This window comes from Rhipicephalus sanguineus, chromosome 3 (genome assembly GCF_013339695.2).
Source record: "Rhipicephalus sanguineus isolate Rsan-2018 chromosome 3, BIME_Rsan_1.4, whole genome shotgun sequence".
Lineage (NCBI taxonomy): Eukaryota > Metazoa > Arthropoda > Arachnida > Ixodida > Ixodidae > Rhipicephalus > Rhipicephalus sanguineus.
The window spans coordinates 109,809,010-109,833,234 of NC_051178.1; the positions used below are offsets into that span (position 1 = coordinate 109,809,010).

The 24,225-nt window shown below is 47.2% G+C and overlaps 2 protein-coding genes across 2 annotated transcripts in view; one reads left to right on the forward strand and one right to left on the reverse strand.

Moving 5' to 3' along the window:
* The window catches only part of LOC119386934 (acetylcholinesterase), a 173,776-nt gene extending 162,464 nt beyond the window's left edge, over positions 1 to 11,312 (reverse strand). The window contains exon 1 of the mRNA XM_037654227.2: positions 11,199 to 11,312. The gene's annotated coding sequence lies outside the window, so the exon portion shown is untranslated. The remainder of the gene's footprint in view (positions 1 to 11,198) is intronic.
* Positions 1 to 24,225, forward strand: part of LOC119386937 (uncharacterized) — a 269,999-nt gene that overhangs the window by 182,215 nt on the left and 63,559 nt on the right. The gene's annotated exons all lie outside the window — the stretch shown is intronic.

The window sequence follows — 24,225 nt, forward strand, 5'->3', positions numbered from 1 at the left end:
GGAAGAGGATTCGAGAAACGTTGTTTCACAGAATGCTCCGTTTTATTCATGAGCGTCCCAACGAGCCATTTCAGGCAATTTTCCATAGGCACTGAATTTTCTATTGTCTCAACATTTAAGTTGACGATACTTCGTGCTCATAGCTATTAAGGGCGCCGTCTGTATTGTGTTTCTGCACTCATTCAATGTGAATGTTTGATACACAATCACCTCTATACTTTACTTATATTTGTTTTCCAGTTTTAGGCCTTCTTAAATATTTTTATATTACTAATGGCCACATAATGGGAGCTATAAGCGGCAATAGCGCGAACAGCGGCGGTGTACTGCGACGCTTTGTGCAACTATACAATACGTCTGAGACATTTCTGTGTTGCACATGTTCTCTCGTTGAAGAAAAACTGCTAAAGGTTGCACGTTAGTGAGTATATCAACAAATAATCCCTCACGCCAGCAGCTAAGTAGAAAATGGAAATTCATTGAAGTTTTACGTCATCTACATATACACCAGGGGTCTCAAACTCAGCTTATAGCCGGCGAACCGCAGTCGCGAAATTTAGCTCCAAGGGCCGGGACAGTGAAGATGGTGGGGTCGGAGGGAGTTCGAACAAAATGACGTTGCCATTTAAAGGAAGCCGTTCCCATATCTCATATATAGGTCATTTCTGAAGGGGATTTGGAGTCAGAATTCGAGAAACATCGATACCGATGTACACAAAGAGTGAAATCTGGACGCGGATTGAAATATAGAGTTTTGGTTCCACGGTTATGTTTCAGCACATGGTGACCACATGTTCCTCACGAAAGTGCTGGAGACCAGTCAGGTCTCTGCAGCTCACGAACATACTTATTTAGAAAATGAAAACAAATGGGACGGCGACGGTCATATGTGCCGGCTGGGCCGCTAGCGAACGGTCTCAAACCCCGTATACACCATGCGGTCCGCCCCCCCCCCCCCTCCAATGTCACTACCAGCCTTCTTGCTGCTGTACACCTGTCCGTATATACGATATTGTGCAAACTGTCTTTTACGGACAAGGTAACAGCCCACACCGGTATTTGCGCCGTCGTGCGAAGGCTTCTTATTGACGTCATTGTGAATATATGGCAACCCGCTAGCTGGTCGGCAAGCTGAGCAGCGACTCCCATCAATTGCAAAATGACAAGCAAGAACCGCTGTCAGCGAAGTGTATAAAGATTTGTCCTGTGAAGAAGCTAAAACAAGCCCCAATAAGTTGTTTTGGCAGGAAACTATTGTACTTTGAGCAAGAAGGGCAAACCCTTTGAGATACTAACAGACATTTCATTCAAGTGAAACAAAATAGGTCACACTTAAGAAATTTTCAAGCGGACATTTTCGTGTATAGGCGTTTGCTACTACATTATATGGATCTATAATAACAAATTTGAGAATGTATCGAAGTATCTTAAGATACAATTGCCAAGTATCGTATCGGATACAATTATTGCGACAGTATCTTTTATCTGTATCTCCAATACTTATTGCCTGAGTATTTTGTATCGTATCGCGATACAATTTCAAAGTATCTTTGCCCAGCCCTGATCAGAGCCAATTGTGTTGCTTTCTTGTAAACCTTGCATACATTTCTTTCTTCTGATCTACAGAATGCGCTCTCTTTCTCTTTATACCATTCCGGTCATGCTTTGCGCATTCGTGTAAGTAATTAATTTATTTTGAGTGTCTACACACTGTTACTATTTTTTTCCCGTGTAACCCCCACGTATGCCTTGTAATGGACCATCGGACCAGTCGAGCTGCTTCTCCAGCAGATCTTGGCCCATGGTATCCCCCAGAACTTTTTTAAATGCGAAGCATTTCTTACCGAGCCTTTGGCACTTTGAGCGTTTCTATCTATCTATCTATCTATCTATCTATCTATCTATCTATCTATCTATCTATCTATCTATCTAGCCGCCAAGGTCTAGGTGTTCTCATGATCGCGCCCTTAGCTTGGTGTAGACCAAAATTGGCATGGGTGGGTAAGAGGATTTGACGAGTATGACTGTCGGGTCATGACATGAATAACGTGAAAATCCTGTCGCGTACGTCGTCAAACCCTTTCCACCAGACACGTGTGGCACATACCCGTTTACCACGGGCCACGGTGTACGGGTATGCGCCACAGGTGATTGACAGTTTATATGTACCCAGGAACGGCGAGAACAGACATTGTTAACTTAAATGCGACAGCGTTAAGAAAAACCAACATCGGCAGCGTTCACCCGACGAATGGAAAGAATGAAAATTAGGATCCCAGCAGGAATCGAACCCAAGCATTCTGCGTGGCAATCAGGTATTCTACCACAGAGCCACGCCAGCTTTACAAACTGGTTTGGAAAAACAGCCTGGAAACAGCCTCCATTTCTGGAAATGAATCTGTATTGAATTGTATTGTCCTCCACTATGGCGTGCCTCATAATTAAATCGTGGTTTTCGTTTCGTAAAAACCTCAGAATGTTCAAACGCCGCTTTTACAGGCAGCATTCAAATCAAGACTGCGGCGCGCATTCGCTGTGTTGTGTCGAGTTTGCCTTTTCCGCAGTCCCAGTCCTTAGCCCGCTCTACCACCAAGAAGGATGCAATACCAACGAGCGCGCATTGCCACCATCGCCGCATTCCAGTGAACGTGTACACATACGAGCGTGTAGTGAAGGGTGCAGCGCTTCTTGAGGTCGGGCGCTGCCGGCTGAAGGAAGGGCGCGCCGGTCGGCGCTGCTCTTGGTCCGTGATTGTAGGAGGACCCGGGGATCAATACCAGGGCTGACCTTGAACAGCGGCGCGTGACTAGAGGCCGCGCAAAAAGAAAGAGGGGAGGGCGGGCGTCCGGGTTCGTTTCGCGCTTCGCTACTCGCGATCATGGCACTATGTGGCCGCTGGCGCGTGGGCAAAGTAAATAGCCCAGCAGAGAACATGGGCGGAGAACACGAGAACATTGGAGGGTGCGCGCGAAGAGCGCTCTCGTAGCGCGTCGCTCGGGCCAGCTGGCCACAGTGAGAGAGGGAATTACCGAATAGAGAGAATAGATGGCACCGCGGCGGTGGAGAAGCGGCACAGCGCCCGCCACCAGTGTGGAAAGGTACTAGGCTCGATCCCCAGTGCCGCCGTGCACTCCCTTGTTTTTACAAGCGGAAGGGATGTACCCGGACCTGGTGCTCGGTAGTGTGTGGATGCTCAAGTCGAGAAGGTGGCCTCTCCTTTCAACTTTACTTTACCCTTGACTACTCTCCCCCCCCCCCCCTCCCCCACCCTCAGGAGGCTGCGCCGTGCTCTTTTAAAGGGTTGCAGAAATTAGCTTCTTTCTTAACCTCCTACCCCTCTCTCGAGGCTGGCTGGAGAAGAAAGGAAGCGAGCGAGCGAATGAATGAATGAATGAATGAATGAATGAATGAATGAATGAATGAATGAATGAATGAATGAATGAATGAATGGGAAGCTTTATTTTGGGAGCTCTTCCAGCGCTGGCGCATGATTGATTGTTAGTCTTATTCCAAAGAGAGAGCTTCACTCTTAAAAAAAGTTTCTGACACGAAAAATTAGTAACTGCAAGAAAAAAGGCAGTAACTGCAGCGGTTGCTACCTTTTTTCTTACTACTCTCAGGACCTTTGTTTTACTAACTAGTTATTAAAGGCTAGGGTAGTAAATGTTACTAGTTGCTTCGTTTTCAAAGCTCGTGAGTCAGTGGCCTTTGGAGTCCCTGCTTGGCCACCTTCGCGCTCCAACAAGATAGCTGTCTGCGTTACATTGACCCAGAAGTGAGAGCGAAAATTTCCCCAACACTTCCTCGCCAACTTGAGACACTGTACCATCGTCTTCGACTGAACGTGGCATACACGAACAGTTATTTGTACCGCATAGGGCGCACCACTAGTCCCTGCTGTGATAACTGTGGCAGCATAGAGACAGTAGAGCACACATTACTGGACTGCTCCGCGTACCGCGATGAGAGAGCAGTGTTTGAGAGACAAATGGACATGATTTGTCACGATCAATTAACGTTGCCCAACATATTAGGCCCAGTGCCCGGCCCTTCTAAACAGCGACGGGTTTTACAGTCCCTGTTTAATTACTTGTCAAACATTGGCCTAGTAGGAAAGCTTTAATGATTGCACGATTATTTCATACAGCAAAGGCTTCACTTACCTGACACACTCGTTGTAAATATTTCTATCAGGTTCACTTGCGCATTTCATTTTTCTATATTCTTTCTTTTTATTATTATTTCCTTCCCTCTCTTCTTTAGTCTGTCAATCCCTTTCCCCATGCCAGCGGTTATATACTGACGCCGGCAAAAATCTCTGTTTTTCCAATAAAGAGTCTCTCTCTCTCTCGCTAAACATATATCCTGCGCCCAGATTAGTTCGAACCTTACCCGTCGTCAGGAGGGAAGGTCAACTCAAAGGTTTCTTGACGCGTTTACAAAATAGCCGGTTGTTCCGCACCGACTATGTGCCAATAAATCCCGTAACCATGCATACCTAGGATCGAATGGCCGCGCACTTATATTGCGTGGGGTGCCATTTACATGATTGAGAACTGATAGCTCTCTTTTTGTGGGAAGAGTTCCATTGCTGTCTTTCTACCGGAAAACTGTCTCGTTTAGCTTATGAGACGGTTATCTGACCGTGGTCGACTGACGTCTTCGTTATCGACTTTTCGGAGACCAGGGTTCTTCTAAGAAGCGTCATTACGCTGCAAATAACGACACACAGAAAATAAAAGCTACGGACCCGGAACCTAATTCACGAACATTTTCTTCCGCAAGTGCAACTTGTCATTGGCCAACCGGTTTCTCTAATGATAGGTTCATGATCAGGATTTGCTGCAATACTCCATTCCGAACTTCTTTAGCGTAGGCCGCTCTTGTAAATACCTGGAACCAATTTACCAAGCATTTTAGCTTGTAAGCTTGTAAGCTCTCCTTGCTATTGACTGGCTGTGTTCGCTGAGATCATCCATGCCCAGCGTCATAAAGGCTGGAATTTCTTTTTTACCGGCAATTCTAGCTGAAGAGGGGTCCCGAATCCACAAAGATTCTCGTTCGCGAGTTCTCTATGCAATCGTTCATCGTGCTTCGCTAACGATACGTCTATACCATACAGATTGGCTGAATCATTTATCTTAGGAACAATTTTAATGTGGAAAGTGTTTTGTGAACGCGGTTGCTGCTCTGCAGGAAGCGAACAGGCTGTGCATAATACAGTTGGCAATGTACGGGATACCTTTACATCCGATATCGAGTGCACGCGTCAATAGAAAGACCGTGGATCTGTCTGATAATCACGAAGAGCACCGGCCGCAGTTTTGATATCATCTTCCCGCGTTGCTCTCTAAAACTGTGAGACGCGTCGAAAATGAACGTTTTACTTCAACTGTCCAGCATCTTCTTCATTTTTTTTCTTCGTTCTCGTGGCGCATTGTGTTGGGAAGAACAATAAGGGTCCGGCACGCCTCACAGGAAAGCCATCGAACTAAAAAAAAAAGAAAAGCGATAAAGGCGTAAACCACAGGAACCCAGGGCAGCTACGGCGGTGGCGGCGCTGGATCCATAAAACCGCGGTGGCCGCGCCACGAATCCAATTTTAATGCAAAGCCGTTGCCCGAGGAGGAGGTTCGCTGTGGATAGGGCCTCTTCGGGGCGCGGCGCGGCAAAATAGCGGCGCCGGCGGTTTTGTCTTTTCAGTGGGTTGCCTGCCCTTCTTGTCTTTCATTGCTTTGTGTTGGCTGAACGCAAGCGTGCAGGACAGTGCTTGGCCAATGGGGCGTGCGCGAGCGTACCAGCGCACACATACACACACAATCAGGCACGCACGGCAAAGGGCGTTCGAGATGATGGGGGTTGCACGCTCGTTCTTTCTGCATCCTTACTCTTCATATCCTCTCTTCCTTGGGCCTATGTCCGAAGTTCACTCTTCTCAGTGGAAGTGCTGGACTGTTCGCGTATTCAGTGGCCACTCTCACGAGGGAAAGAACACCGAAGGAAAAGAAAAAAAAGGTCGCGGGATAGGTCATACGGGGCGCGATTCAATTCACCCTGCCATGCGCTTCGATCGAGCAAAGGCCGGGATTTGGAGTAAGAAGGAGGGGTGCGGCTGAAGAACGTGCTGCACTTCCGTTCTGTGCCGTCACCGAATGTTTACGGGCTCAGCTGATAGAACAATATTTACAGTAACAGTTGACTGGTGGTGTGTGTTATCATTGTCAGTGCGAATATAATGTCGAATCTACGATACTCCGTCGGCGCCGTGAAAACGAGCTCGCAGAGCGCTGGCTTACACCTGAAGGACCCTGCCTGCACGAATCATGTTCGTGAGGAAGCCATCAGCCTCGTGGCAAACGCGATAAGTGAATCACGCGCGTGTGCCGTAGTGGTTCGAGCCCTGTGTATTGGTACCAGAGAGCCAAATTTCAGACCTAGCCTTCGGAACATTGTTGACGTTGACATATTCATTTATGTTCATCCGGCGCGCGTATATGCGTTGCGCTGACATCACAGGGGCGTGTGTGCTCTGCTGCAAATGACGTCACAACGGAAGCTCTATCGTCCACCACTCTGGTGTTCGTTGTGCTGGCCAAATAAATGATATTCACACTTTAAAAACAACAGTTCGCGTAATCTTGTTTATTACGCAGTGGGCGTGATCATAAAAGGGTAGTTCATGAAGGCATGAGTACGACAAAAAGAAAAGCTGTGACTACGAAGGAACGGGCTTTTTTCTATGCGAGAAACAAGATGCAGGATATGCAAATTCCAAGCTTCTTGAAGGTATTTTTAGGAACCCTATTTGCTCACTTAATTGGCAAACAAAGAGCGAACCACCATTAACGTGTGAATGATGTTCCATTGCTGTGTAACAAGATTCACTTTGTTTACAACACAGAAGTTGGAGGTTCTGCAGGCCGAAAGATGTTGCAGTATGCACCCGTTACATCCAATGTACACATCACAAGTTGTCCTGAGTCGTAAATGATTGCGGTAAGTTTTCTGCCATTTTTTTGTTTTATCGCTATAAACTCGAGATAACTTTTGGGCCGTCGGTGTCGACGTCTGCGTGCTGTCCTAACTATCACCGACTCATGCGTGGCTCGCGCCGGCGCCGTGCTTCTGGAACTCTAAAAGCGATATACCCAAGAGGAGGCACTTAACACGACGACAGGTTAACTTTACCGGCCTTGCTATAGCTTAGCGGCTAAGGCGTCGTGCTGCTAAGCTCGAGAACCGGGGCTTGATTCCCAGCCACCCCGCCAGAAGTTTAAATCTTAATTAAACACATTAACGTTTTTACCGAGCAACAGTGTACGTAGCACAACTTGGTGCGTGCATTTGGCTGAGCTAGCACGTCTAACTAAATCTTGTAATCCGTATGATTATTTTTTATATATTACGGCCACCGCTCGAATGGCTAGCACTCTAGCGTGGCTGTCTTTTCCCTGTATACGTTAACAAATGTGAACGGTATTTTAATTTCGCGGTGTTCTCGCGCACCATTCAGCTTCAGTGCCTGTGCAGCGCCATGGGCTGCGCTTCTCACACCCCTACACCCAAGGCCTTATGCACATATCTGTCCACATAGACAGATACGCGGCCAAGTAAATTTGTGTGTGTGAAACTTGCGAACATCACCCAAATGCTACGCGAATGCACAAAAGTACCCTTTTGCATGGTACTATATGGAAACCATAGAACAGTGGGCGGCACTGCCACGCACCTCTGACCGTCGAAAACATGCTGGTGCCGCCGCCGCGGTGGCGCAATGGTTGCGGTGCTCGGCTGCTGACTCAAAGGTAATGGGTTCGATCCCCGCCGCGGCGGTCGCATTTCGGCGTAGGTGTAATGCTACAGGCCTTCTCGTGTACTTAGATTTACGCGCACCCCACGCGGGCGAAATTTCCGGAGCCCTCCACTACTGCGTGCCTCATAATCAGATCGTGGTTATGGCACGTAAAACCCATGTTATTATTATTATTATTATTATTATTATTATTATTATTATTATTATTATTATTATTATTATTATTATTATTATTATTATTATTATTATTAATATTAATATTATTATTATTATTATTATTATTATTATTATTATTATTTATTTCTGAAAACTGTCTGTATTGTATTGTTTATTTTTATTGTTTTTTTGCGTGCGCCAGCACAAAGGCCTTACGGTTGTTCCTGGGCACGTTAAATAAATCATTGATTGATTGATTGATTATTATTATTATTATTATTATTATTATTATTATTATTATTATTATTATTATTATTATTATTATTATTATTATTATTATTATTATTATTATTATTATTATTAAAACACACTGGTGGCATGGGCCGCAGAGGCCACCGCCGCCCAGGGGATTCAGGCCGTCTAAGTCAACAGCCAGCTACACATTTACATTTGAATAATGAATTTTCAATCATCATCATGATCCCGCCAGTGTTCCCAGGCACCTTCAGCGCGATACCGCCTTGCTACCACAGTTCTTTCGCCTTAGCACAACACTGACAATTTGTTGCTATTGCTGTTTGTTTACTTGCGCAAGTTTCGCAAAGATTAAAACAATTTTGCAAGCCGTAAGATTTGCAGCAAGCGAAATTGAAGAGTCAAGGACGCGGGGCGGAATGTTCTGAGTATGAATTCCATCACCACAAAACGAGTGAGGAATAAACCTCCGGTGAAATGACGTTTGTGTGGAGAATACGTGGTAACGGGCCAATGCCTATCGGCAGTAACTCGTAAAGCCACACACAAAAAAAAGGAATGCTAATTATTGGAAGCATTTCTCCGTTTAGTTGTGAGTTGCACTCAAGGCGACTTGCATCGTGACGAGCACGAGAAAGGGGGAGAAGATATAAGAGGCCAGCGTGCGGTATAATCTGCAATAAAGTGTTTATTAACGAAATAAATGGAATGTCTTGAGGGACCCGTCTTAACGTTAGACAGCCCTGTTCAGTTCGTGCAAATGGCTCCGTGGTGCTGATTCTCGGTACTTCACGCTGTTGTGCAGCTCAGCACGTGCTTAAAGGACCCCTAAAGCCACTCCGAGTTCAAAGACGAGAGAGTTTTTTTTTTCTCGCCTTCACTACCCTTCCTACAGGAGCTATCTCCTCCTCGCCACTTAGTTTTTCACAAAACACCTGGACAATGTCAGCACTGAGCACTGATCCTATCAGGATTGCGCGCTTTTCGGGTACACGCTGTTATCTCCACTTGCGCAATCGAAAACGCAGAAAACGAAGTGAAATCAGTTGATCGCGCACGATAGTCATGCGAGACAAGGCAGAAAGGGCGTGTCACTGCATGGCAAAGCAGGATAGGGGACAATTCACAACTGATATCTCTCGTATATGGACCAATAGCGATCTTGTTTCATCGTGACGTCACGTGAACAGACTGCTGGAGTCACGAATTGTGCCGAAAAGACGGGAAACGCCAGAAGAGAGTAGCGAGCTCGTTCTCAGTATTTTTAGAGGTTGTCTAGGGCCCCTTTAACATTCGTCTGACTGACGACGAATACTCATCCCGGCGGTATATGATTCGCACGAAAGTTTTTGCCGTCGCATATAACTAGCTGTTCACGACGGCATAAGCTGGCAGTTTTGCCGAATTCGTCGCTGCAATCTGAGCGCCAAATATTTTTCGATTCAGTTGAACGCGCCGCCAAACGACAAATGGTTAGTTGGTATATGGCGACACACGTGGGCTGCAATTTCGCTTACTCGCAGCTCGCACCTTTTGAAAACTGCGCCCGCCACTAGACTTTGAAATAAATGCTTGAAATGTGCTCCGCGTGGCCGCAAACTGAAAGAAGAGGCTCGCCTGTATTACGGCTGCACGTGGATGCACGCGATTGAAGTCAACTAATCCAACTGCAAGACTCGAACTTATTTTCTTGATATAGTTTTAGGTAATAGCCATCGTAAGCAAACGACTAAAAAACTTACCCGTTGCTTTATTTATTTAAATGTATAAAACAACGCAGGAAACGTGCATAATTGCGTGAATTCATTGCTTTACCGTAATGAGGAAATTAGTATAAATTTTGAACCACCTGACAAGTGCTCGCAGTTATCTGCCCATCAGTGCCTTGCTGATACATCAAAGGCGAGTGCTTCGTTTAAATTAGCTCTGTGCTCTATAATGCGAAAGCACAGACTGACTGGCTAGTAGGCATGGCATTATGTACAGACGGGGCGCGAGCGTCTTCGTTTTTCTGTATGTAGCCCCGAGTGGTTTCTCTCGCGGTATATGTTTTATTAACCTCCGAAATGACACCAGCGCTTTCCACCATAAGTGAACGGGTTCGTTTAATACGTACACCTATTGTCCTTTAATAAAATAACGGACCGAAGCTGTGGCGTAAAGGGCCTCTATAGAAACCTGAAGACGAGAAAAACTGACTGTTGGCCGCTCTTATTTTTCTCGTGCATGCCCCATGGCACAAATTTCGAAGCACAATAACAGGACGAGTTCAGAACATGTGGAAGTGCGAGAAACGTGTATCGGAAGAGTGCGTGTTTAACCTTAAGGTACGCCGTTACGTACCACGAGGGATACGGTCGACGTGTTAAGCGATAATGAATGACAGCGCATGAGACGACAACGCGTTTGACTGAACCAACAAAGAGAGCAAGACCGAATGAAATCGCTACCTCAGTGGTGCATTAACTGGGGCCTTTGCCTGATCACCTCACTCTTGGTAGCAAAATATTTGCACGTTGCCTCTTCTTGACTTCGGCTCAACCAAACGTCTGTATTGCAATCACACACCCCCTCAAACGGTCAATAAAGTCGACGACAGAATAACAATGACAAACAAAGATAAAGCGGTAGAAGTGCGCCCGGATCGCGTTATGTAGTAGCCGTTGCTTTCTCGTGCGTGAAAGTGGTGGTGATCGTCGACTCTTGCGCCGCCGATTTTTACGATAGCAACTTTACGATCGCGAGAGCGCCATCCGCCTCCCTTCCCTGTTTCTGCGTCCGTCTCCTTCCGGGCACTTAAGATGGACATTCGAAAGAACGCCCGAGTGCCGGGCAAACGAGCTGTCTGCGGAGACGAACGCGGCAGCAAAAGGTACGAACTTGTGCAGGCGAAGAACGAGCGCGTATAGCGAAGGTTAGGCAGAGGAGCCCAGAAGCGAGGACGCAGACAGGTCGCGCGGGGCGGGCCGCTCACCTGTTCTTCAGCGCATGAAGAGACCGGGTCCCGACGAACAGCAGCGACGGCGGCAGAGAAGACCTGGGGATCGCATCGCTTCGCGCTCGCAGCCACAGATACTCCGCCCGTCGCCGCCGGCAGTCCGCACCGGAGGCGAGTGCGCGCCCGCGTTGCCCGCCCACCAGTGGTGGTGCCTCTCGGAGAGCTGGCCCGCAGCTTACAGTAGACTCCGCACTAGCGCACAGTGTGCCGACGCACCGCCGCTAGTCCACTAGGGGTGCTGCCGACGACCACTAGCACTGTATGCCGCCCGTCCGTCCGTCGGTCCGCGAGCGGCCTTTGCCTCACTCGGCGCCTACGTTGCCGCTTGCTCACCGCTTTGCTGCTGCTGCTTCTACTGCTGCTGCTGCTGCTGCTGCTGCCGATGCGTGCGACGGCCTAGCGCCCTAGTGCCGGACCTAGTGCGGAAAACGATAAACTCCGAGCGCACGATGAAAGGCCCGTCGACCGCGCGGTTCCGTTTTTTTTGAGAACTCTTTGCGGGCGCTGTCTCCGAAATTGCGCCCGTGGGCGTGGCGATGGAGGCGCCATCTAGGTGCTTTGTCGGCAGCCATACTGGTCGTCGTAACAGCGTTAGCAATTACTTGCGAGCCCTGTAATTGTTATACCGAAAGATGCGTTTCCTGGAGCACTCGATATGGCTTCGATATTGGACGTCGACAGTCGGGAACGGAGCGCCGTGAAATCTGAAACACGCTTCCAGAAAAGAAAGGCAGGTGTTAAGCTTCAACAATGACGTGTACAAACCTTTTCCGAGACATAGTTTCTGAACTACAAGTTACTTTCTCATTTGGTTTCCAGCTGGAATTTTAAACAGCTGCAGGAATCGAAGACGTACACTTTGGGCACCTTTATTGTTTCTGTTTTTATAGCTTCCAACTTCTAACGGCAACTTCTTCCCAGTCGAAGCCCCGTGACGCCTTTGCGCGATTGATATTTCACACACCAGGTGGCGGCAGCGACGCTAAACGTCGCGAAGTTTCCTTGCGAGCGGTGCCGCGCGAGCCGCTGTCGAAGCTGTTCACCGAGGCCATCGATCCACCGAAGGAGTTTCGCGGCAACGCCGTGTAGCAGTCGGTCGTACCTTTCCGTGCCGGTGGCGGTGGCGGTGGTCGCCAGCGGAAGCGGCCAGCACGGCCACTTCCGGCGGGCACCACCTCTCACCTCAGCCAATGAGAGCCGCGGTCTGGACGCTGACCCGGCGTCACGTCATGCTGTCGTCATGGAGACGTGCCCCGGCGCTGCCCCGCTCTCTTTCAAAGTTCCCGGGTTCAGCCGAGCTCTGCGTCGTTGCTCGGCCCGCTCGATCTACGCACGCTCGCAGTCAGAAAGCGTTCTTTTCAGTTCAGAGGAGTTCAAATTTGTTTTTTAATCAGTAAATCGAAAGCAGAGGCGCGACAACGCTTCCTTTAAAGACAATGACTGCGCTTCTTCTTGCATCATTACTCCTGTTTCGAAATCCACATCAGGAAACGATATGAACCGAGATGTGCAAAATCTTTACTTGTGTGAGCACCCGATAGTTTACACACAGCTATTAAAGGTATAATTATTTAGAGTAATTCCTAGAGTATAATTAGAGTATAATTCATTTGCAGTGCGTACATTTACATAACTGCTTGCCTTATGCGTTAGATTCGCATTCAGGCGGAACAACTGCCGGCCATGCATGCCAGGCTAACCCCGCCTGCTGCAACAAAACCACCACCATCAGATTCGCATCCCAGCGAAAGAGCGAGAGATAGGGAAAAAAGCGAAGGGGTTGGGAAAGGCAAGGAGATTACGCAGAAGGAACAAACCAGTGCGCTACCTTACATCTGGGGAAAAAAAAACAAGGAAGAGGAGGTTGAAACATCACACGGTAGAGGAAATATGGAAACAGGGAGCGCGGACACACCCCCACAGCCCGCGACTGTTTATTATGCATTTCTGCGTTTTCCGCGACCCACCCGAAGTTCCGATTCAAAACTATCGTTTTCTCATCTTTTTTCCGAAGAGCACCGGTCGATCCAAATTTCCGGTATTCCTCCTGTAAATCTTGCTTTGCTGTACAAGTAGTATTAATGCAACAAAGCCAACTTTAAAAATTGCATGCAATTATGCGGGAAAGCTGCCATTCACGCGACTAACTACATTTAACAGCGAAGCTGTTTAAGCTGTCTGTACCGGCACGCACTCTCTTCATGAAACGACACGCGCTCTCTTCGTTCTCTTTACAGGGAAGTTGTTTCAGCTTTCGGTTACTTGTCCTCCGTCGTGCAAAACTTCTCAGATGGGTATGCTCCACAGGAATTGGGCAAGCCCCACTATCGTGTATACCAGGTGCGAGTGTCAAACGAAAACGAACACCTGAAGAAGAGAGAGAGAAAGAAAGAGATTGAAAAAAAAGAGATGGAAAATAGAGAAAGAGAAATAGAGAAAGAGAGAGACATAAAGAAAGCGACAGAAAGAAAAAAAAAAGAAAAGAAGAGAGAAATAGAGATAACTAAAGGGAATAAAGACATAAAAAGATAAAGAGACAGAAAAAACATAGACAGAGAGAGAAAGATAGAGAAAGAAACAGAGAGATAAAGAAATATATAGAGAAAAAGAGGAAGCGATAAACAAAGGGAGAGAGAGAGAAATAAAGGGAAGAGAGAGAGAAAGAAATATGGAAAGAGCGAGAAAGAAAAGGAAATAGATAGAGTGAGAAATAAATAAATAAAAAGAAACACATACAAAAAAGAGATACAAGAAACAGAGAGAGAGAGAGAGAGAAGAAGAAGAAGGAGAAAAATAGAGAGAAACAGGGACGGACACCCAGTACCGCTCTTCCCTCAGGCTTGGCACCACCAGTGCGAAGCGGCCATAATTTTCGCCTGGCCGCGTTTCCGTCCTAGTCGGACGCTACTCATTTACTGTTTTTCGGGGGCATATAAATTCGTAAACTGATTTTTTTTTTGTAGCGGAGCTGTTTATGGTCAGCCGTCGATTGGAATCCCTCACCAGAAAATTACCATCGTCATGAACCGGCACGCACCATGTTCGTGCTCCTCTTCGTGTTCGTCCTCTTCTTCATCTTCTGCTTCGTTCGCAGAACATGCGAGCCCATTTGTCCGGCGCACGATAACTCTGATGGGTGAGAGAACGAGTACAGAGAGAGAGAGAGAGAGATGAACTTTATTTTGACCAGGCTCTTTGTACTTCAGCCCTAGGGTGGGTGGCCTCCTCAGTGCAGGTAGCCATGGCTCGCTGCCGCCGCCCGAGCCCTGTTCACCAATCGTAGCTGGTTGTCAGGATCTTGCGTCACCAGCAGAGCGTCCCACTGGTCTTCTAATTCTTTCTCTGTATCCGCTCCTTCCTCTTGGGGGTGATGACGGTGGTATGTCCGGATTGTTCGTGCACTCCAGCACCATGTGGCGCAGGGTGTTGCGCGTGTCCGGTGGGCAAAACTTGCAGTCCCGCCTGTAGGTCCCTGGATACATTGCGTGCATCAGTGTTCCGTGCGGGTAAGTTCCGGCCTGGAGTCTTCTCCAGGTCAACGCTTGCTCTCTACTCAGACTCCTGTGTGCCGGCGGGTTCCGCTTCCTCTGCTTCCTGCAATGCGCCAAAATGTCTGAATACTTCTTCGGTATGCGTTCATCCTCGTTGTGACAGCCGTCGGTACGTGTTCTCTGCGTGTCGGAGATGGCTCGGCGTGCATGATTGAGAGAAAAAAAAAGAGAGAAAGAGACAGTAAGAGAAAAAGGAAAGAGATATTCTTGGCGATCTGAAGGCGAGCATGGTCTGAAGGCGAGCATGGTAACCACTCGGCTATCTAGGCATGCTAGCAGAGCGCAACATAGCCTTGTAGAGCGTAGTAAAGCTAGCGGATTGGAAAGGGAAGTGAGGATGAGAGATGTGACGGTGAGGAGGAAGGAAAGAAGGAGCGGAGAGAGTAAAGCATGCCATATAAAGAAAGAGAGAAATGCAGCGAAAGAAAGGAAGAAAGGCAGAAAGAGAAAGAGAGAATCAAAGGAGAGAGAAATGAAATAAAGAGAAATAGAGCGAAAGAGGAAGCAAGAAATACAGAGAGAGAGAGAGAGAAAGAAAGGGAAGGAAGACAGAAAGAGAAAGAAAGAGAGAAATAAAAAAGACAGACAGAAAAAGACATAGAAAGAAAGAGGAGGCGACAGATAGAGAGAGAAAGGGAAGAAAAAAAAAGAAAGAGCTAGGAAGATAGAGAACGGAAGAAATAGAAAAAAGAAGAGATAAAAATAGATATAAAAACGGAGAGAAAGAGAAAGAAAGAGAGAAAGATAAAAAACAAACAAGTGAGGCCACCCAATTCCGCTGTTCCTTCAGGCCTGGCACCACTAGTGCGGAGCTCTCCTAACTATTCGAAGCGAGAAGTGTAGCCATCCAGAAGCGAAATCTTTTTTGTTTGTCGACACTAATATAATAATAATATCTGGGGTTTAACGTCCCAAAACTACGATATGATTATGACGGACTCCGTAGTGGAGGGCTCCGGAAATTTCGACCACCTGGGGTTTGTGCACCTAAATCTAAGTACCGGGCCTCAAACATTTTCGCCTCTATCGAAAATGCGGCCGCCGCGGCACCTTAACCACTACACCACCGTGGCGGGTCTTCGTCGACACTAAGCCTGCAGAACTGAAATATGGCTGATCTTCTAACATAAACTGGGACGAGCCCCAGGCAATGCGTGCTCATTCATCCACCTACTTCGTCGAGCTCGCGGACTTCCGCAGAAAAAAAAAATCGCGCCAGTTCGACACCGCGAGAACTGTACAAACTGCGGAGCGGAGCTGGGGATTCGCCTGCCTCCGTGGAAGCTGCGAGTTCGCCTGTCTTTGTTGACGCTCGGCTTGCTTCTTCGAAGCTGAGGGTTACCTCCGCTTGTCTCTACCTGCGTCTAACTTCCGGCGCTGGCGTTTCGCTATCGCTTAGCTGGCTCGGACAGACGAATTATACCATTCGGCGACGCTGCTGTTCACGGGCAAGCGCGCGCTAGCGTACCAAACGTGCACCAAACGTACCAAGCCGGGTCGGCGTCCATGGTGGGATAGGAAGCCTCCATTTAATTGTGATGCAGTGGCGCCGTCTCTTGACCTAGTTTGGTATTCACTTGACCTGTAGCGCCCACTTTTGACCTATTTTGGTACTTTGAGCGGGACGCCAAGCTACGCCGACATTGGACGGACGACGAGAGCCGGGCCCTGAAGTGCTTCGCACTTAAAAGTCATACGGTCCTTAATGCATTCGCCTGAGATGACTCGAAACTAAAGCCACCTTCTTTTTCTTCTCCGTCGATTGTATTCGACCGTGCACGCCCAATGATGACGTCACAAATTTTGGCTACCTGTTACGTCATGACACTGTCTCCCGACTTCTTGGATCGTTCGTGTGAACGATAAAAGGCCCCTTTTTGATTTTAATGATGCATCTAAGATTTTTGCCTCAATAATTTACAAATGCTCACATTGTTTAAGTAAAGCAATTTGTTCTGTTTGGAAAGGCGATGAATGATCTTTGCTCTAGCGCTGGCTGTTGACTTAAATCAGTGCGGCATACGGGCTGTAAATACATCTCTCTACAGCCTTTCCACAGCGTCTTTCCACGAAAGAATATCGTGGCATCTGCAGCTAATTTCTGTATAACCCGCTGAGAATGTAAAGCTTTTTAGCATTGCTTGGTGCTTCCGCGAAAAAACGGCTATGTTCGATCAACGTGTACACCTTTGCTACCAAAGGTATCGCCTTCAGACCACTACTCTTGGCCTTATGTAAGTCGCGAGAATTCCCTGCCTTCTAGTGCGTACCGTAGGACAAGTATTACCGCACGAAACCTAGAACACGCATTGACGTAGTAAGTACGCGAATATAGAGCTACGTTATTTTAAATAAATTGACGGCCTCGAAAAGTGCTGGATACGTGGGATTTTTCTAATGTGCCCCGCAGTTTATCGATGGCCCGAAATCAAATGTTGCGCTATCGAGCTACTGGACATTCGCAATTTTATTTATTTTTCTTCAAAAAAATTGAAACCTACATCAGAGCAATAAAACCGCATGCTCTTTCACTACACGTCCTGGCAAAGCCAAACAAAAAAATTAAAAATGTGACACATTTCTGAGGACAAGCACGACTGAAAGTCGCAGTTTCAACTTTCGAAAAAATTTCTTCGAAAAGTAAGAAGACGTACTCAAGAAACTAAAACGAAAAAAAAAAATCTAAACGGCTTCGCTCTGCCTTTAACGTCGCATCCTGAGTGTATTAGAAAGCCGTCGCGTGATTGCAGGCGACGGCGGTGCCAAACGGGCCGAGCGTATTCACATTCACTGAGTGAACGTGGCAGCCGTAAGCCAAGCAGGTAGGAGGTTGGGGGTGCCTGAATCTGTTGGAAAACAACTGAGCAAACGAATAATAAGAAAAGCGACTGTTAGCGTGCCCGGCGTACTGCTGCGTCGACTGGATACAGCAGGACGCGCAAAACGAAAATTGCGAAAGTCAGCGACGCCTCATCACTACGTCGCGGCGAGGGCTCCTTCAAAGCTCGACTTCCCTTCTCTTCGCTATACAGTCAACATCGCGGGGACCGACGACGAGTGCCGAGCGCGACGGCGTCCTGATCGTGATCAAAGGTGACGCGACAAAAGCCGTCGTTGCGGAGGACTCGGCGGCAATCGGTAAACTTTGCTCAAGGAGGGTCTCCTCCCCGGCGGCGCCCTCTCAAGTTCGGCCTCAATTTGGACACTCGACGGCTGTGCCGTCCGAGTCAGCTTTTTCTTCGGGCTGCCGCTGTCAGACGAAAGGCTCGTTGTCGACTTCCTCTCGTGTCGTCCGCAAGCTACGATGTTTCTTTTGCCGTGAACAACCGAGCTGGAACTGATTTTTCTTTTTTTTTGTTTCTCACAACTTTTGTATTCGACATTGTCGAAACCATTCGCTTCGAACAATGTGTACACGCCAGGTTCTTCAGACGAAACATCTTTTTTTTTTTCTTGGTCCTTCTTCTTCGCCAGCAGCTCGCATATACTTTCTTTTTATTATTATTATTTCGCCCTGGCCCACGTCTGTTTTCTCGAGTTTTCAGTTTTGTTACTATTTAGCAGCTGGGGTGTGCATTGTACTGAGTCTGTGTGGTGGCCAGGAATATTACATGTCTGGACGTGTTCACATCCTGATCAGACGCAACTCATTTACTGCTTTTAAGAGGCATACGAATTATTAAACTTTTTTTTCTGAATTTTCGCGACAGTAGGACATTCTGCTTTGCAACCTACCTCAGCATTGCTTTGGTCTATTTGATAATCTTCATCGCCGTCCGCCGTGGTAGTTCAGTGATTACAGTGCTCGTCTGCTGATCCGAGTCGCGAGTTCGATGCCGGCCGAGGCGGTCGCATTGCGGTGGAGGCGAAGTGCTAGAGGCCCGTGTACTGTGCGGTGTTAGTGCACATTAAAGAACACCAGTTGGTAATCATTTCGGGGTTCATGCACGCAAATAAACCCGAGAAATTATTATTATAATACTAATCGCCATGGTAGCATAGATGGCAAGGTGTCGCACTGCTATAAGCTCGAGGACGCGTGTTCGATTCCCGCCCACGGCAGCCGCCTTTCGACGGGGACGAAATGCAAAAATACCCGCGTACTTACATTTAGATGCAGGTTAACTAACACCAGGAGGTCAAAATTAATCCAGAGTGCCGCCCACTAACGCGTGCATCGTAATCCTATCATGATTCTAACACGTAAAACCCAGAAGGTAATGCGAATCTTTTTTTTTTCGCTTGTCACTTATTACTTTCATATAGGGCAGGGGTAGCAGTAATCAAGTTATCAGCAAGTAGTCACTGTACTATGAGCCAGCCAGTTTGCCTTCCCTTTCTGTATCCGCTCAGAAACAGGCGCTTAGATAATACACGCGTGTTAGTATTACCAAGCAATCGGACGTGTTTCTTCTTTCCCTCTTTCACCTCTTGTATATATTCGAAGCAACTGTCACTGAACGTTCGTGGAATGTTAGCGCTTGAGCAAGAAGTACAAAATCATATTCATTCAATTTTAGCCCAATGATTGAGCTGCCTGCCAGGTTTTGTTTTTAGTGGCGTAGTCTTATTATTTGTGATTTGGTTCAACATATTCCTAAAACTCTGTGACAAACGATGCAGGCCCTTACCCTCTCTCGTGTTCTACGAAGGAGGCCTCAAATCCTTCTGATTCAGCCGAAATTGTGCTCGTCACTCTCAATGTTATAATTATTTCTTTGTTTTCCTTCTTTCTTTATAACAAAATAGTCTTCGATTAGCTGTCATTGCTTCTTTGGCGCGTTTTTAACACGAAAGCGCTTCATGCCGGGCTCTACCAAGAATTTACTGAGGTCATTTCTGTCGCAGAAATGAGGCGACATCATCAAAAGAGCCCGCTTACCGTGTATTTAGAAGTAATAGTGCACAATTTGAAGTACTCTGCACTCTACCACGGAACAGCTACCTGGAGCTGTTCCTAACAAGTGTAGAAGGAACGGAAACAGAGTTGCTGGAAGCATAAATGGAAAGAGAGAGAGAGGTGTTAAGAAAAAGAAGAGACGATTTAGAGAGCTATATGCTCTATATGCTCTATTGCATGCTCTAAAGAACGGAAGAAGCCTCAAAGCTATGAAGACAAAACTGTGCATAGGCAAAAATCAGATGTATGCATTAAGGGACAAGGAAGGCAAGGTCACAAACAATATGGATAGAATAGTTGAGGTAGCGGGAGAGTTGTACAGAGATCTGTACAGCAGCCGAGGCATTCAGGATGATAACGTAAGAAGGAGTAATAGCGCAGAGGAATCTGACATCCCACCAGTATTGACAGGAGAAGTAAAGGAAGCCCTAAAGGGAATGCAAAGAGGCAAAGCAGCTGGTGAGGATCAGGTAACATCAGACCTGTTGAAAGACGGTGGAGAGATTGTGTTAGAGAAACTGGCCACCATGTATACGAAGTGCCTCTCGACGGGGAGGATACCAGAATCTTGGAAGAATGCCAACATCATCTTGATCCATAAGAAAGGGGACGTCAAGGACCTGAAAAATTACAGGCCCATAAGCTTACTGTCCGTTGTCTACAAGCTATTTAGAAAAGTAATTGCTAACAGAATTAATACGACATTAGAGTTCAATCAACCAAGGGACCAGGCAGGATTTCGTGCAGGATTCTCAACAATAGACCATATTCATACTATCAATCAGGTGATAGAGAAATGCGCGGAATACAACCAACCCCTATACATAGCCTTCATAGATTACGAGAAGGCATTTGATTCGGTGGAGACATCAGCAGTCATGCAGGCACTGCGGAATCAAGGCATCGACGAAGCCTATATAAACATAATGGAAAAAATCTACAGCCACTATAGTCCTCCATAAAGAAAGCGACCGAATCCCAATAAAGAAGGGCGTACGGCAGGGAGACACGATCTCTCCAATGTTATTCACCGCGTGTTTACAGGAGGTTTTCAGGGCCCCAGATTGGGAAGAGTTAGGGATAAGAGTTAATGGAGAGTATCTCAGTAACCTACGATTCGCTGATGACATTGCATTGATGAGTAACGCGGGAGACGAATTACAGCTCATGATTACTGAACTGGATACGGAAAGTAGAAGAGTAGGTCTGAAAATTAATATGCATAAAACTAAAGTAATGTGGAACAATCTTGGCAGAGAACAGCGCTTTGCGATAGGTGGCGAGACACTGGAAGTTGTAAAGGAGTACGTCTACTTAGGACAGGTAGTAACCGCAGAGCCGAACCATGAGAGCGAAATAACTAGAAGAATAAGGATGGGTTGGGGCTCATTCGGCAAGCATTATCAAATCATGAATGGTAATCTACCACTATCCCTCAAGAGGAAGGTATATAACAGCTGCATCTTACCGGTACTTACCTACGGAGCAGAAACCTGGAGACTTACAAAGAGGGTTCAACTTAAATTGAGGACGCCGCAGCGAGCGATGGAAAGGAAAATGATAGGTGTAACCTTAAGAGACAGGAAGAGAGCAGAATGGGTCAGGGAACAAACAGGGGTTAGGGACATCACAGTTAAAATCAAGAAGAAGAAATGGATATGGGCCGGGCACGTAGCACGTCGGCAGGATAACCGGTGGTCATTAAGGGTAACTGACTGGATTCCAAGAGATGGCAAACGCGTGAGGGGGAGACAGAAAATTAGGTGGGTAGATGAGATTAAGAAGTTTGCAGGTATAACGTGGCAGCAGAAAGCACAGGACCGGGTTGATTGGCGGAACATGGGAGAGGCCTTTGCCCTGCAGTGGGCGTAGACAGGCTGATGATGATGCTCTATTTCGTTGCGATAGCCATTATATGAACACTCTCGACGGGTTTTTGCCGTCGGCGTCGCCGTCGACGTCATGTTCCTTATAAAGCCCAAATCGACAACACCCCCCCCCCCCCCTGCGCATCGTATGTTTTACCCGCGGGTAAAAGCACGCAAACTGAGGCGACCACCGCGGCTGAAGCTGTGATGAAAAGAGCCGACCCATCTCCGTAGCAGGGGGGGGGGGGGGCGCATATGATAACATCACCCCATGTGCCAGGCCTGCCGTCGATTGCTACTAGAGAGGAAACGCCCCGCCCGTCTTCAAGGATCATGAAGGAATGCGGGGGGAGGGGTGGTCACGTGTCGCTCGAGTAGTAACTGTGAACTTTCACTTTAAGGGCGCGGTCACGGTCGCTGGCCTCCGCGCTATCTCGGAAGGCATCGCAGACGGCTCGCATACGCTTCTACGTGCGGTGCTCTCAAAGCGAAGAGACTGTGCGAAAAGTGCTTCTCTCCCTGGAGCGGCCGTATTCTCTTACACCAACGTTTTGTAGAGTTACGCGAGATCGGATCCAAAAGAGTTAGCTGCCAGCCTTACTTCGTATATTACAATTTGTTGCTATCGCATTCAATGCTTCGCCCTTTCGGTGAAACTGTGATTTTTTTCGTCAATTAAGAAACTTTTCTTTCTGAGAAATTCATATGGGTTTCCTTGTAACTTTGAGCTACAAACGCATGGTTGTCATTTTTTTCCCTTTCTTAAATTAATACTCACATGAATTTCACATATTTTTGGATTGTCGCTCCAAATAAAAGCACTGGTGTCGAGAACCCTAAAAAGAGTACAGTGGTGCTTGGAAATGCATCGAATATACGTTTATTAGCGCTACCTTAAAAATACACTTTCGGTTTAGATATTGAGGGGGCGGCTTCTCAGTGACGTGTCATGGCAGTGTGACGTCACGGGGAGACAGTAACTCGCAAAGTACTAGCGGCAGATCCGTCATCTTCTTGTGGTGCACGTAAACAACAATGAGTTAATTGGCGTCCAGTGACCACGGCAGTGATTTCTACGATTTAGTCTGAATGCAGGAGGCAGAGTTGCAAACTTAGTGGAACTGCGTTGACTTGTCGCGATAGTGTCCATTGCGGTAGGGCTGGCTTGCTGATGTTCAGCGACGAAAACATTAAAATCAAAGTAAAATCGTTTATACGTGTTATCTGACTCCGGTGTTTGGAGAGCGTTAACACTGCACACCAACAAGACGAAAAACAGCCCTTTTACGATGCCTCAAAATCGTGTCAGTACTCCTTTAACCTATCCGTCGCCTCGTGTATTTTTGCAGAACTGATTTGCACTGCGTGATCTCATACGTGAGAGGAATAGCCGTCCCGAAAAGTCGTGTGTGGTGTGGTCGTCATATTAGTATTCACAACAAGTGGTCAACGATGTACAGCATAAGCTGTCCCCATAACGTCAAGATGCAAAAGACACCGCCTTTACGACTGGTCTCACAGGGAAGTTTACCGAATACTGGTAAGAACAGTTCTGGGGGAGTAAAACAGTACGTGGATTTCAGCGTTGCGCTATTAGAGACAACGTTAAGTGCACGCGGCCTTCCAGATACCACTTCTGAAACCCTTCAGAAATGTGGTAGCCGTGCAGGTTGATTTCGTAAACATCTTGCCTCTAATTACTAGTCAATTTGGTTTTCGTCCATGTATTTTGGGAGCGTTTTAGCTGCTGCGTATTACTTTTACTGAGACTTAGCAATGTTCTAGGAGGAAAGAAAATTAATCTGTAATTGGCTTATAAATTTCGGCAAGCTCTGCGCTGTGAATGTTTCGTGGTGCGAGGACCCTTACGCAGAAATTGATAATGCGCGTTGAGCGCAAGGAAGTTTTGCTCTATAGCAGTTCAGAGGTGTGTTAAAAGAACAACATTTTTAAAAATTATAAACTCAACCATAATGTACCCTGTGCAAATGCGTTCTCTTTTATCAAGGTGAAAGCCTTGGATGTCTCATCAAACGCGAAAGTTGACCGTCGGCGGTTGGCGGCGTCGGCATCCCGCGGCGTCGGGGACTACTCGAATGATGCAAAAAATCACCACGTGATAACGTCATCATGTTATGTCATCGTAACGTCACTGTGCGGTCACGTTACATGATGCGTCCATGCAATGACATCGTAGCTTGGTCAAAGGTGGACCGATCACGGAGGCAGTGCAAAACCAGCTGCAAAACCAGCCTCCGATCTTGGACGGAGTGTGAAACCACGTTAGGTGCAGAAAGCTTTTCGGAGGGCGGCGGGCCAGGATCAGTGCATCGACTGTGAAGACAAAGAAGACGGCTTTCGCCTTCGAGTCGTCTTAGGTGAGTGCATAAGGGACCCTGTGAGCTTTTCCTTAACGTTTAGCAAAGCCGCACATACTTCTATGAATACGCCTTTCACTAATGGCCGCGAGATCGACCCATAGGTGGCAGCACCGTCGCCGCGTTAGTGTGGGGAGGCTGTCGGAGGCGCGCATACAAATGCACACAGCGGCGCTTCGTTGGGAGCGGTTTGAGCCGATTCTCGGAGAATAAAATGTGTTGATTGCAGCTTACCGGAAATATATACACTCTTCATTGTTGAATCGATGCACGAAGACCATCCAACATTACTATTACTATGAGAGA